Here is a 12,412-nt window from a genome sequence, read left to right as displayed (position 1 = left end):
ACAGCGCTCTCCCCTCCAGCAGCTGTTATTTAGAAGCAATGCCTTCAGTCATGGCTAGCACCCCCCAGTAGCCTCCTCTTCTTCCCTGAATTTTTCCGACCCTCTTTTAAAGCTATCTAAGTTGGTGGCCATCGCTGCCTCCTGCGGGAAGAAGTTCTGCAGCTTAGCTAAAGTAGGTGTCCACCGCTGGCACACACCTCTGGTTGTCCGGAAGAGAATAGGAGCATAGGAACATAAGGCGAGCCTGCTGGATCAGGCCAATAGCCCATCTAGCCCAGCAACCCTCTTAAAGTGGGCAACCAGATATCTCCATGGGAAGCCCACGAGCAGGACCTGAGCACAAGAGCCCTCTCCCCTCCTGTGATTCGCGGCAACTGGCATTCAGAGACATTACTGCCTCTGATCGTGGAGACAGAGCATTGCCATCGCGGCTAGTAGCCAGCCATAGCACTGCCCTCCGGCACTGCCTACTGTGGGAGTGAGTTCCACAGTTTAACTATGCATTGCATGAAGAAATACTCTCTCATTGATCTGTCCTGAATCGTCTAACAATGAAACTTGAGTGTCATTGGCTGTCCGTGAGTTCCAGTGTTATGGGAGAGGGAAGGAAGCATGTCCCATTAGCTACTTTCTCTAGGTGTAATTTTTATACACCTCTGGAAATCTCTTCTTACTTCTGGCGAACCAGAGCAGCGCACGGAAACGCCGTTTACCTTCCCGCTGTAGCGGTACCTATTTATCTACTTGCACTTTGATATGCTTTCGAACTGCTAGGTTGGCAGGAGCTGGGACCGAGCAACGGGAGCTCACCCCGTCACGGGGATTTGAACCTCTGGCCTTCTGATCGGCAAGCCCTAGGCTCTGTGGTTTAACCCACAGCGCCACCCGCATCCTGATCTGCTTATAGCAGGGGTCCCCAAACTTACCCGTCGTGCCAATTGTGTGGTGAGCCGGAGGGTGGGGGAGCGCGGGGGGGCGGGCGGGCGCGGGAGCACGCTGCTGTGTGCACCCATGCGCATGCGCAAATGCTATTTCTGGCACACTCCCGATCTGGAAAGCGCTGGAAATAGCTTGTGCGCATGTGCAGAAGCCTCCTCTGACCCGGCTATACACCGGAAATGATGCTTGTGCGTGCACATAAGCTATTTCCGTCACTTTTCCGGGTCGGAAGTCGGCAGCCATGCCGCACTGCGCCGGTAAGAGCGGGCGGCAGCAGTGGGTGGCAGGGGTCCCCGGCGGCCGCATAAAAGAGCCTCGGGGGTCGTATGTGGCCCCCGGGCCGTAGTCTGCGGACCCCTGGCTTATAGCTTCTAGTATATCCTAGAATGGCTGACAGGACCCTACTGTTAGGGGTGCCTGGAAATCTCGCAGCTTGTTGATGTTCCTTTACGAATTCTAACGTTCCTTTATTAATTCTAATCTGCCTCTCTGCTTAACAGTTTCTTCAACAGCTGTAAAAAGAGTGTACAGCAAACTTTGATCGCAACTGCAAGTCTTGCAAACCTCTCTGTCGTTTTGGAAGTGTGTATGTGTGTGTAGAGACCTAATTTGATGGCTTCTCAATGCGCAGGGAATGACTGTTGCTCAGCAGCTGAGCATCTCCTTTGCATACAGAAGGTACCATGTTCATCTCTTGTTGTTTCCAGGCTGGGCTGGATGAGAGCATGGTCTGATATCGTAGAGAAGCTCCACCAGTCAGTATTGACAGTACTGAGCTGGATGGATGAATGGTCACGAGTTGATAAGACAACCTCCCGAGTCTGTGTTTTTAACAGTTACTGCAACCCGCCCTGGGACTGAGGGTGAATGGAGGGTAAATTACCATCGTCATCACCATCAGAATCATCCGTAAAAAACATAAAGAAAGCCTGCATGCTTGGCCTCTTGCAAACAGCAGAGGGAGCTGTGGGATAACAGAAGCCACGCTGAGCTCAGTGTGGCAGTTGGATGTGGCGGGTCTCAAAATCCGCTGCTCTTGCTATAGGCAACCAGCTGTATTAATGGCATCATAGAACTGGAGAGATGGAAGGGACCCCAAGAGTCATCTAGTCCAACCCCCTGCAGTTCAGGGATGACAGATAAGGAATCCTTGGCAGATGGCCGTCCAACCTCTCTTTAAAAACCTCCCACAAAGGAGAGATGTTGCCTGCAAGCTCCCAGCAGTTGGGGGACCTGCACCCATGCTGAGATTTGGCTGCCCACCACCTGGCCGTGTGATCAGTAACTCTGTGGTTGAGGAGGTCTCGGCTATGGGCCACTATGACTGTGCTCTACCTCTGCTGTCAGAGCAGCATGCGTCTGAATGTCAGTTGCTGGGAACAACAGGTGAGCAGAGCGCTGGTGGTATCAGGACCTGCTTGCAGACATCTGGCTGGCCACTGTGAGAACGGGATGCTGGACTAGATGGGCCAACCTGGAACGGTGGTTGCGTACAACCGCCTCCAGCCTGTCGTGATAATCATAATGAACGCACGGTAAGAAGGACCGTGTGCAGAGAGGAGGGCAACCAAGGTGATCAAGTGTCTCGAAACAAAGCCTTATGAGGAGTGGGTGAAGGAGCTGGGTATGTTTAGACCAGAAAAGAGGAGACAGAGAGGAGATATGATAGTCATCTTCAAATATTTCAAGGGCTGCCACACGGAAGAGGGAACAAGCTTGTTTTGTCCTGCTCTGGGCGGTAGGGCTCGAGCCAATGGCTTCAAGTTACAAGAAAGGAGATTCCGACTCAACATACAGAAAAACTTTCAGACAGTAAGAGCTGTTTGACTGTGGAACATTCTCCTTTGGCAGGTGGTGGACTCTCCTTCCTTGGAGGTTTTGAAGCGGAGGTTGGATGGCCATCTGTCATGGATGCTTTAGCGGAGATTCCTGCATTGCAGGGGGTTGGATTGGAGGACCTTCGGGTCCCTTCCAACACTATGATTCTCTTATTCTATGACCTTGGCATGACCCTAAACCAACTCCTGATGCCTTCCCCTCCTTTGCTTTAAGGCAGAGGAATGGGGGAACGAGGAAGAGCTGGAAGGCTGCACAGGAAAACGCTGATTTCACCCCTCAGAGGTGTGGCTGGTTGTTGCGTCCTGGGACAAGCCCATCACAGCTTTCCATCTTCCCCACCCAGGGACAAAGCTGGCTTCTGGAGTCTTGTTGATGTTAGAGGAGGAGGAGGAGAAATCCCACCCCCCCTATCCCAATGTAATTACACCCTCACATGCATTTGCCTCTCCCTCCACTGGTTTTTCTTCCTGGCTTCTTTCAGGCATGACATTAAATTTGCCACTCCTAACACACACACACACACACACACACACACACACACACACACACACACACGAGACACTGGACCATGTTATGCCTTTCTGGAATCTAGCTACCGCCAGGTCACAGGATTGATTCCAGAGATGGGGAACCTTTTACTGTCCGAGGGCCGCAGTTCCTTCTGGGTAGCCTTCTGGGGGGCCAAATACATTCCCTGGAGGCCAGATCTGCTGCCTCTGTGGATCCTGCCACATGAGGCAGTCCCTTCACCTTGCCTCATGAGTGGGCCAGCTCTGGGCTCCATGACGTCAGGGATAGGGGGGACGGACAGACTGACTCAGCCTTCTTTTGCATCCAACTTGCCCCCAGGTTCCTTTTCTGGGGGGAGAAAGCTACTAACTTTCTGCTCAGGCTCCAGAGTCTGCCACATCCCGAGGCAGCTGAGCAGCTCCAACCCTCAGAAATGTTTTGCCTGTGCTTTCGGTTGCTGCACCACGATGCTTTTCACGGCTAAGGCCTCTTCGCGGTGCTCTGCACCAAGAAACAACGGGCGAGCAGTTGCATGGAGTGTCGTGATGCTCTATATTTCTGTCCCCCCTGCCCCTCCCCCGCTCTCTGCTCGCATGTTACTCCTGTAGAGATATGTCCTAGGAAATTGGAGCGCTCTAATGAATGACTCATTAACCGACATTGACATTGTACCTTATCCTAATTTATTAATACCAATCTTGACCCTTCTATCTCATCTGCTGCTGTGCTTTAAAGGGACAGAAGCTGTTTCTTTAGACTGCGCTCGGAGAGCAGAGAGCAGAGAAGGCTTCCCAGAACTTCCCACTGCCTTTCAGGTGCGCCGTGCCTTCCAGGTGACCAGCCTGCTGTTTCCCCGAGACCTAGAAACGTGGCTGTTGAAAAGAACCTGACTGTTCTAACAGAGCTTGGCTGCAGGGCCCATGCTCTGGAGGTGGGAGGTCCCCCATTCAATGCACACAAGAAGAGGCTTCCTGCTGAATCAGGCCAAGGGCCCCTCTAGCTCGGCATCCTGTTCTCACAGTGGCTGAGCAGCTTCTCATGGCAAGCCTGCAAGGAGGACTTGAGTACAACAACATCTCCACACTTGTAATTCCCAGCAAGGCTTCTTCTTCTTTGGCGATCACTCATAGCCGAGTAAGATTTCCTTCCGCAAACATGGTTTTAACAGTGAGTCCGTAAGCGACTGTGGAGGGCAATTCTGGATCCACACGTCCTTCCACAGTGGGGACATAGCTTTCCGGGTGGGAGTTGATCACGGTGTGGATTTGCCAAGCGTGCCTTCCTCTTAGCACGTTTCTCCCTTGCGTCCTGAGTTCGAGTGTCTTCAAAGCCCATGACACTTTTGGTAAAGGCTGTTCTCCAATTGGAGCACTCGCAGGCCAGCGTTTCCAAGTTGTTGGTGTTTATACTACATTTTTTAAAAGATTTGCCTTGAGAAAGTCTTTAAACCCCTTTTGTTGACCACCAGCATTATGCTTTCCATTTTTAAGTTTGGAATAGAGTAGTTTGGAAGATGATAATCAGGCATCCGCACAACATGACCAGTCCAGCGAAGTTGATGTTGAAGAATCATTGCTTTGACACTGCTGATCTTTGCTTCTTCCAGTACACTGGCATTAGTTTACCTGTGTATATACTACACACAGGTAGTACATCTGACAGTGGAGGCAGAACGTAGTTGCTGATAGCCTTACTCTCCATCAGTAAAAGAATAATAACAGCCTTGCAAGATCAGGCCAATGGCCCATCGAGTCCAGCATCCTGTTCTCATGGCAGCCAAAGAGATGCCCATGGAAAGCTTGCAGGCAGGATCCAAGCACAATATCTTTCTCCCCTCCTGTGGTTCCCAGCAAGTGGTATTCAGGATTGCTGCCTCTGACCGACCATTGAGGCAGAGCACAGCAATCACGGCTAGTTTTGGACTGTCTGGGTGTTTTTAACCTCTCCCTTATTAACTGGCTTCTATTAAGTATGTTTACTGTGATAGTATTGTTTGATCTCATTAGTTGCCCCGAGAGAGACCTCGTGCCCTTAAAGGCAGACTCTAAAATATTTTGAATAAAAGTAAAACAGTAACTTTTTCTTTAAAAAGGAAGGCAGGGATGTGAAAGCCAAAAATCCCCTATTGATAAATTCCAGCTTGGCTCTTGAATTTCCCCCAGCCACGAAATAACTGCAGCTTGAACGCCGATAAAACCAGCACCTTCCTGCAGCGGGAAGTTTAGCCGGCATCTGTGTAACTTTTGCATTTTCTTGTGTAGGAAAACCTGATCTTCTGGAAAGGTCCTTGGAAGTGCAGGAGGGCCATTAATGCAGAGGAATGTTTTATTTCATTTGTATTAAAAGAAGAAGGAAAAAAGGGTTGGGGAAGGGGGCGGGTTGCTCAGGCTTCTCTTTGGCTAATTAAATAAACCTCGCCTGCGATGATGGACAGGTGAGACGAAGGGATGGACAGCCGGCTGGGAGATAAATGAAGAGGGAGGCTGTACTGACTCCGCATCATGACCAGAGCCTCTGCAGTTCCGTGTCGCAGATAAAAGGTCACCCGTGTCGCCACGCCGTCACTTCTTCAGGACGGGCTTCTGACGGATGTGCTTTCCACGCCTGCCCTGGTGACGGATGTCTGGGGGCTCGGAGAGAGGATGGCTGTCAGCAGGCCCCTGCCCGCATGTCGACTGATTCCCCCCCGCCTCTTTCCCTTCTAGCTTCTGCCTCCGCCACCTTCCAGGGGTGTGTGTAGATTTCTGCAGCCGAAAAAGGCTCTGTCCTGTCCTCGGTCTGTTGGCGTATGTCTGTGTGTGTTTTTATCTTGCTCTGCTGCCATTATCTGCACTCGGTCAATCACTTCGATCCAAGGAGCTGTCTCTACTGAAGCCTGCAGCATGCTAGGGCTGCTGACAGAGCGGGTAACGTTTGGGGTGGCATTGCAACTACGGTAACCTTTCAGGTGGCATCGCCACAAGGGCACCAGGAAGCCCTGTAAGCATTGTTATCAATGGTGAATATTAATCACAGGGGAGCCATATTGCAATAAGCGCACCAGGCCATTAATCAGCTGCTGGCTCGTGAATGCTTTTGCCAAAGCCCCAGCAATGGGGGTGGGAAGAGGAATGATCCATTATCGCTCCAGACGAAGGAGGTGGGGGCGAGGAAGGAGATGGATGGGCTTCCATTTGTCATTTTTGTGTGATGGCTAATGGCTCTTCATTAGGATGTATAGGGCCGCCCTCCTAAAGCATTGTATAATGGAGACTGGGCTGAAGGCTAATTTTGATCTGCGGGGCATTGGCACTCCAACCGGCTTCCATTTTGAATATATTCACTAGCTCTGACTTTGCAGTCTAGGTTGGGGCCACCACTTTGCACAGGCCCCCACAAGATTCCAAAATGCTTTTTCTCTACCCAGCAATAAAAGCTCATCACTTGAATACATTTAAGCATTCCATACACACCATCTCCCTGCTTTTACAACAACCTTGTGAGGTAGGCTGGGCTGGGAGAGTGGCTTGCTTTGAGGCAGCAGTGAGGAACTTGTGGGCCCTCCATGTTATTGGGACTACAACTCCCATCAGCCCAGATCACCGGACTCTCCTGACTGAGTCTGATGGGAGCTGGAGTTCAGCAGCTTCAGAATGGCCACCTACGGCAGTGAACTAATGGCAGCGGTGTGGTTTGAAATCTCTCAGCTACTGCGCTGCATCGGTGCTCTTCCAACACAACTGCGACACGTTGTCTAAGAACCAGGGTCCAAGGGATCTGTGTAGGCCAGCAAAAGGAAGCAGAGCCTCCACGTCCAATGTCAACCTAATGTTTTCCCTCTAAGAGGGTTTGGCAACTTTCAGAAGCCTGGGTCCCTTCAGAGCCGCAGGTTTGGCTCCGGGTTTTAGAGGAGAGGGGGTGAGTCAGATCTTTGGTTCTTCTAGCTTGTATTTCAGACAGGGGGGTCCCTCCCTGCATGACCTGGAGATGCACCTGGGACCTTCTGCATTCGAAACAGAGGCTCTTTCATTGAGCTGCAGCCCTTCCCCACTCAAAGCAGCTGTCCATTTAAAACAGCGGCTTATAGTCTAATGCAGGCGTGCCCAAACTTCTTTGAAAGAGGGCCAGATTTGATGAAGTGAACGTGTGTGAGGGCCGACCAAAGTTGTTGAGCTTTTTTTTTTTTAGGATTGAAGTTGTTGAGCTTTTTTCTTTACAATATTTTTACCCCAAGGCATATACTGCCACAAGGGCTGGATTAAATCGACTGGCAGGCCAGATTAGGCCCCCCAAACGGACTTTGGACATGCCTGGTCTAATGAGACATGATGGAAAAGGAAGTGAAATGTGAGTGAGGGAGAAGGAAAACAGGCTGGTACCAAGGCTTCATTTTGTTCCCAATGGCCAGACAGAACGGCAGTGAGTGGAGGTAGTTCTTGGACCAGGCAACTAGCGTGAACCAAGCTGGTGGGTGGTGCTTTGAAACATCTCCTTCTCCATCCAGGCTGATCTGTGCCATATTAACACCACACATTGAAAGAGCACCATACTATTTTAGACCATTCCCCCTTCCCCCCAAAGGATTCTGGGAGCTGTAGTTTGGTGAGGGTGCTGAGAGGGTGCTGTTAGGAAACATTCCCATGCTCACCTGGAGGTACCAGGGATTGAACCCGGTGCCTTTCTGCCTGCCAGGCAGATGCTGTACTCACCTGAGCTGTAAATCCTCTGCACCTTTCACTTGCGTTTGGATGCAGTGCGCCCGTCGCGATGAGCAGCAGCCCTTCGTGACATTTTCTGCTTTTCCGTGGCTTAAAATTCCTGGTTGCCGTAGTAACTTTTGCTTTTTCTTGTGGGGGAGGAAAGCTAGAACACACTTGAGGAGCAGTTGCCGTCTCGGAGAAAGCAAAAACGAGGGTTGCTTTCTCACCTCGGAAGACCTAGTGGCGGTCAGCCGAGGGATCTGGGTAAGCCTGCACGAGGGCCCCAGCGAAACGCAGGGCGAGGGACTTGTGGTCCTGGGTGGTGTGTTTTTTGAGGGATGCCTACCTTGAAGTGGTCCCGTTGGGTGCTCCGATGCCACTGTGGGTCTCTCTTTGAAGCATTGTTAGGGCCGTTGCAAATGACTAGGTAGGATGGGGCATGTTATATTCAAAAGAGTCCCTTGGGGAGAACTGGTGAAGCTTGGGAGGAGGCCTGGCAGAAGATCAGCACCACGGACAGCTCACTGTGTGTTCTGGATAGAGCAGGCAAGGCAGGATGTTGCTCTAGCTAGGATCTGTGGCTCACTGAGGTCTTGAATCAAGGGTGGGGAAGCTCAGGCCAGGGGCCATATGCGGCCCACCAAGCTCCTCCATCTGGCCCTCAGGACTCTCCTGGGGCCACACATCTTCTCACCAGGCAGCATTCCTTCACTGGCCCTCCTTGAGGATCATAGGAAGCTGCCTTATGTTGATTCAGATCTACTAGTCCATCTAGCTTAAAATGCCTGGAGCTCAGCTGGTACAACATGAGACTCTTGATCTCAGGGTTGTGAGCCCGGGCCCCATGCTGGCTAGAAGATTCCTGCATTGCAGGGGGTTGGACTAGATGCCCTTCGTGGTCCCTTCCAATATTACAATTCTACCGTATGATTCTAGATTCTATGCATTGCAGATTCCTGCATTGCAGGGGGTTGGAGTAGATGCCTTTCGTAGTCCCTTCCAACATTACAATTCTATGATTCTAGATTCTAGACCCACAGGGAGTGGGTCCTGAGGGTTTCAGGCAGGGAGTCTCTCCCCGCCCTACCTGGAGATTGCCAGGGATTGAACCAGAGACCTTCTACCTGCTAGGCAGATGCTCTGCCACTGAGCTACGACCCTTCTGTGATCTTTTGCTCCCTCCTTGAGTGGTTTTGCCTGGCTGGTATGTGTCCTTGAGCTGTGATAACGCCTGTTGCTTACCTGGATGGAGGAATGTGGGTGGGGCTGGAACGTAGCCTGCTGTAGAAACGGGAGATTTGTATCCATTGCCTGCCATTGGCAGGCAGCCTTTGGAAAGTTGTCTTTTATTGAATGTGGTCTGTGAGCTGAAAATGGATCACCACCGCTGGAGTAGAGGGGGGAAAAAAGCAAGAGGGCAAAAACAAAGGGATGGGGAGGTAACAAATCTGAGGGCGTTTAAATGTCTGCAAATGATGTGGGTAGGTGAAGGAGGGGCTCATCACAGAGAAGTCACAGCCACTAACTGATAGGTCTGCCCATGAGAGCCAGTGTGGTGTAGTGGTTAGTGTGTTGGACTAGGACCTGGGAGAGCAGAGTTCAAATCCCCATTCGGTCCATGGAGCTCACTGGGTGTGACCTTGGGCCACTCAGGGCATCTCAGCTTAACCTCTACCTCACAGGGTTGTTGTGGGGATTAAATGAGGACAGGTGAACTGTGTATGCCATGGGTAGGCAAACTAAGGCCCGGGGGCCGGATCTGGCCCAATCGCCTTCTCAATCCGGCTCACGAACGGTCTGGGAACCAGCGTGTTTTTACATGAGTAGAATGTGTCCTTTTATTTAAAAATGCATCTCTGGGTTACTTGTGGGGCATTGGAATTCATTCATTCTTTCCCCCAAAATATAGTTCGCCCCCCCCCACAAGTTCTGAGGGACAGTGGACTGGCCCCCTGCTGAAAACGTTTGCTGACCCCTATGCCACCTTAAGCTCCTTGGTGGAAAAGGTGGGATATAAATGCAATAAATATACATATAAAATGAAAAAGGGTGCTGGAAAAAATAGTAGCTTGAGGGGTTAATTCTGCAATGAAGTTTAATCGGCAAGAGAAGGATTTTGTCCTTGAAGCCAGGGAGCATCATAGCCATGTGTAGGAATGTACAGGTGAAACTCGGGAAATTAGAATATCGTCGAAAAGTGCATTTATTTCAGTAATGCAACTTATTATTTTTTTTCAAAATAAATAAATCTTTATTGAGTATTTCAAATAAAAATACACATGTACAGTTTGCACACACATATTCATAAAAAGATGTTTGTGAATCATGTTTCAAAACATTCATGACAGAAAAATCTTTAATCAGAGAATATAGACAATTTATATAGATAAACTCAGAAAAATAAAAAAAATAGAAAGAAAAGAAAAGGAAAGAGTGAAGAGCAGAAAAATTAGAAAAAAACCAAAAAGATAGAAAAGGAAGCAAAAGATGGGAAGAAAAGAGAAAAGAGAAAAAAAGAGAAAATAATAATATTGACTTAATATTGCAACTTATTATTTTTTATTTTTATTTTAATTTTTACAAATGCTTTCTTTTGGAAATTCCACAGTACCTGTAAAACAAATAGTTACAATAATACAAAAATAAACAAAAAGAAACATCGCTATTACATTTCATTAATTACATTCCATTTATAATTGAACCGCCTAACGACAAATAATTACAATTGCAACAAATAAAGGCTTGACATATCTTGCTTTGCATGCCATGCATCTATCTCGTATATTGATTTCACCTCTTAAGTTGCGTTACTGAAATAAATGCACTTTTCAACGATATTCTAATTTTCTGAGTTTCACCTGTAGCTGTGACCAAGTTATGCAAGGCAGTTTGAAAATTTTGTGCTAGGTGCTTTAAAAATATATATAGAGAGAGCTGACACTTGTATGCTGTGTGGTTTGATCCAGGTGGTTCCTTTTTTGTTTAAAGAGAGAAATGTGTTTTTGTGGAATGTTGGGAGCAGATTCCTGGATACTTGCTGCTGTCATGACAGCGCCTGGATGAAATTAACTAGACCAGAACCCACTTGATGTGGTTTAGTCAATTGCAAATTTCCACTGGTTTGTACAGAGCAGGGGTCCCCAAACTAAGGCCCGGGGGCCAGATGCAGCCCAATCGTCTTCTAAATCCGGCCCGCGGATGGTCCGGGAATCAGCATGTTTTTACATGAGTAGAATGTGTCCTTGTATTTAAAATGCATCTCTGGGTTATTTGTGGGGCCTGCCTGGTGTTTTTACATGAGTAGAATGTGTGCTTTTATTTAAAATGCATCTCTGGGTTATTTGCGGGGCATAAGAATTCGTTCATTTCCCCCCCCAAAATATAGTCCGCCCCCCCAAGGTCTGAGGGACAGTGGACCGGCCCCCTGCTGAAAAATTTTGCTGACCCCTGGTATAGAGCCATAGCCCAGTTCAGATATTCAGAGATCAAGGTGGTGTTGGGATAAAGCATGTCTCGGAAAGGGGCACATGGATTCCAGTAGTGTGGTACTTAGTAGGGGCAGGACAGGCTGAGGGAACAAGCTTATTCATACTGTTTTCCTGACTCCTTGCTGTAGGTGTCTCTCCTGAGCCCTATTCAGGTGTTTGCCTTCAACAGAAGATCAGGGCTGTGCATTCCCACTGGCTGCAGCCTCATAGCTTCCTGAGTCGGACAAAAGATCTGGGTTCCCAATAGTGGGGACGTTTCTAACCCGAATGCACTAAAAGTTTGTATTCAAGCGCCCCATTCAGCATGGGAAGGTTGCAGGTTATGCCCCTCCCATGCCTCATACATGCTTTATCCCCCCCCCCCCAGTTTACTGAATGCCTGAATAGGTCACTGGTTTTGTATGAATCAAAGAGAGAATAATAGTTTGTCATGTAAAATATTGGCTACTAGTGTAATTCAGCCCGTTGAATAAACGGGCGCTAGAACATCCCGGGGTTCGGAGAAGCGCTTGCGCAGCGCTTCTCCGAACCCCGGGACCTGTCCTTGTTGTCGGTGGCAGGAGGACAGGAACGAAGGAGGAGAAAGCAGCCCTTTCTCCTCCTTCCTTCCTCTCCCCCAGCCACCGATAGGAAGGAGACATCCCGGGGTTTGGAGAAGCGCTTGCGCAGCGCTTCTCCGAACCCCGGGACCTGTCCTTGCTGGACGCACACACGCGCTCTCTCCCCCCCCCTGCCGCCAACGCTCTGTCTGGCTGGGAGCAGCGGTTGGCGGCCACAGGGAAACGGTAGGTGGGGGTGGGGTGGGGAGAGCGTGTGTGTGTGCGTCCAGTCTCTGTGTCCAATCCCTGTGTCCGTGGGGCACATGTGCAGTAGCGCGGACACAGGGACACAGGGAATCTGGACGCAGAGACACTTGCACATTATTATATAGGATGGTGCACCCAATTAATCTACAAT

General features: G+C 49.6%; 1 protein-coding gene across 1 annotated transcript in view; it reads left to right on the top strand.

Annotated features, from left to right (window-relative positions):
• Positions 1-12,412, top strand: part of KSR2 (kinase suppressor of ras 2) — a 187,100-nt gene that overhangs the window by 33,650 nt on the left and 141,038 nt on the right. The gene's annotated exons all lie outside the window — the stretch shown is intronic.

Source organism: Zootoca vivipara, chromosome 17 (assembly GCF_963506605.1).
Source record: "Zootoca vivipara chromosome 17, rZooViv1.1, whole genome shotgun sequence".
NCBI lineage: Eukaryota > Metazoa > Chordata > Lepidosauria > Squamata > Lacertidae > Zootoca > Zootoca vivipara.
This window is presented reverse-complemented; position numbering and strand designations above follow the sequence as displayed.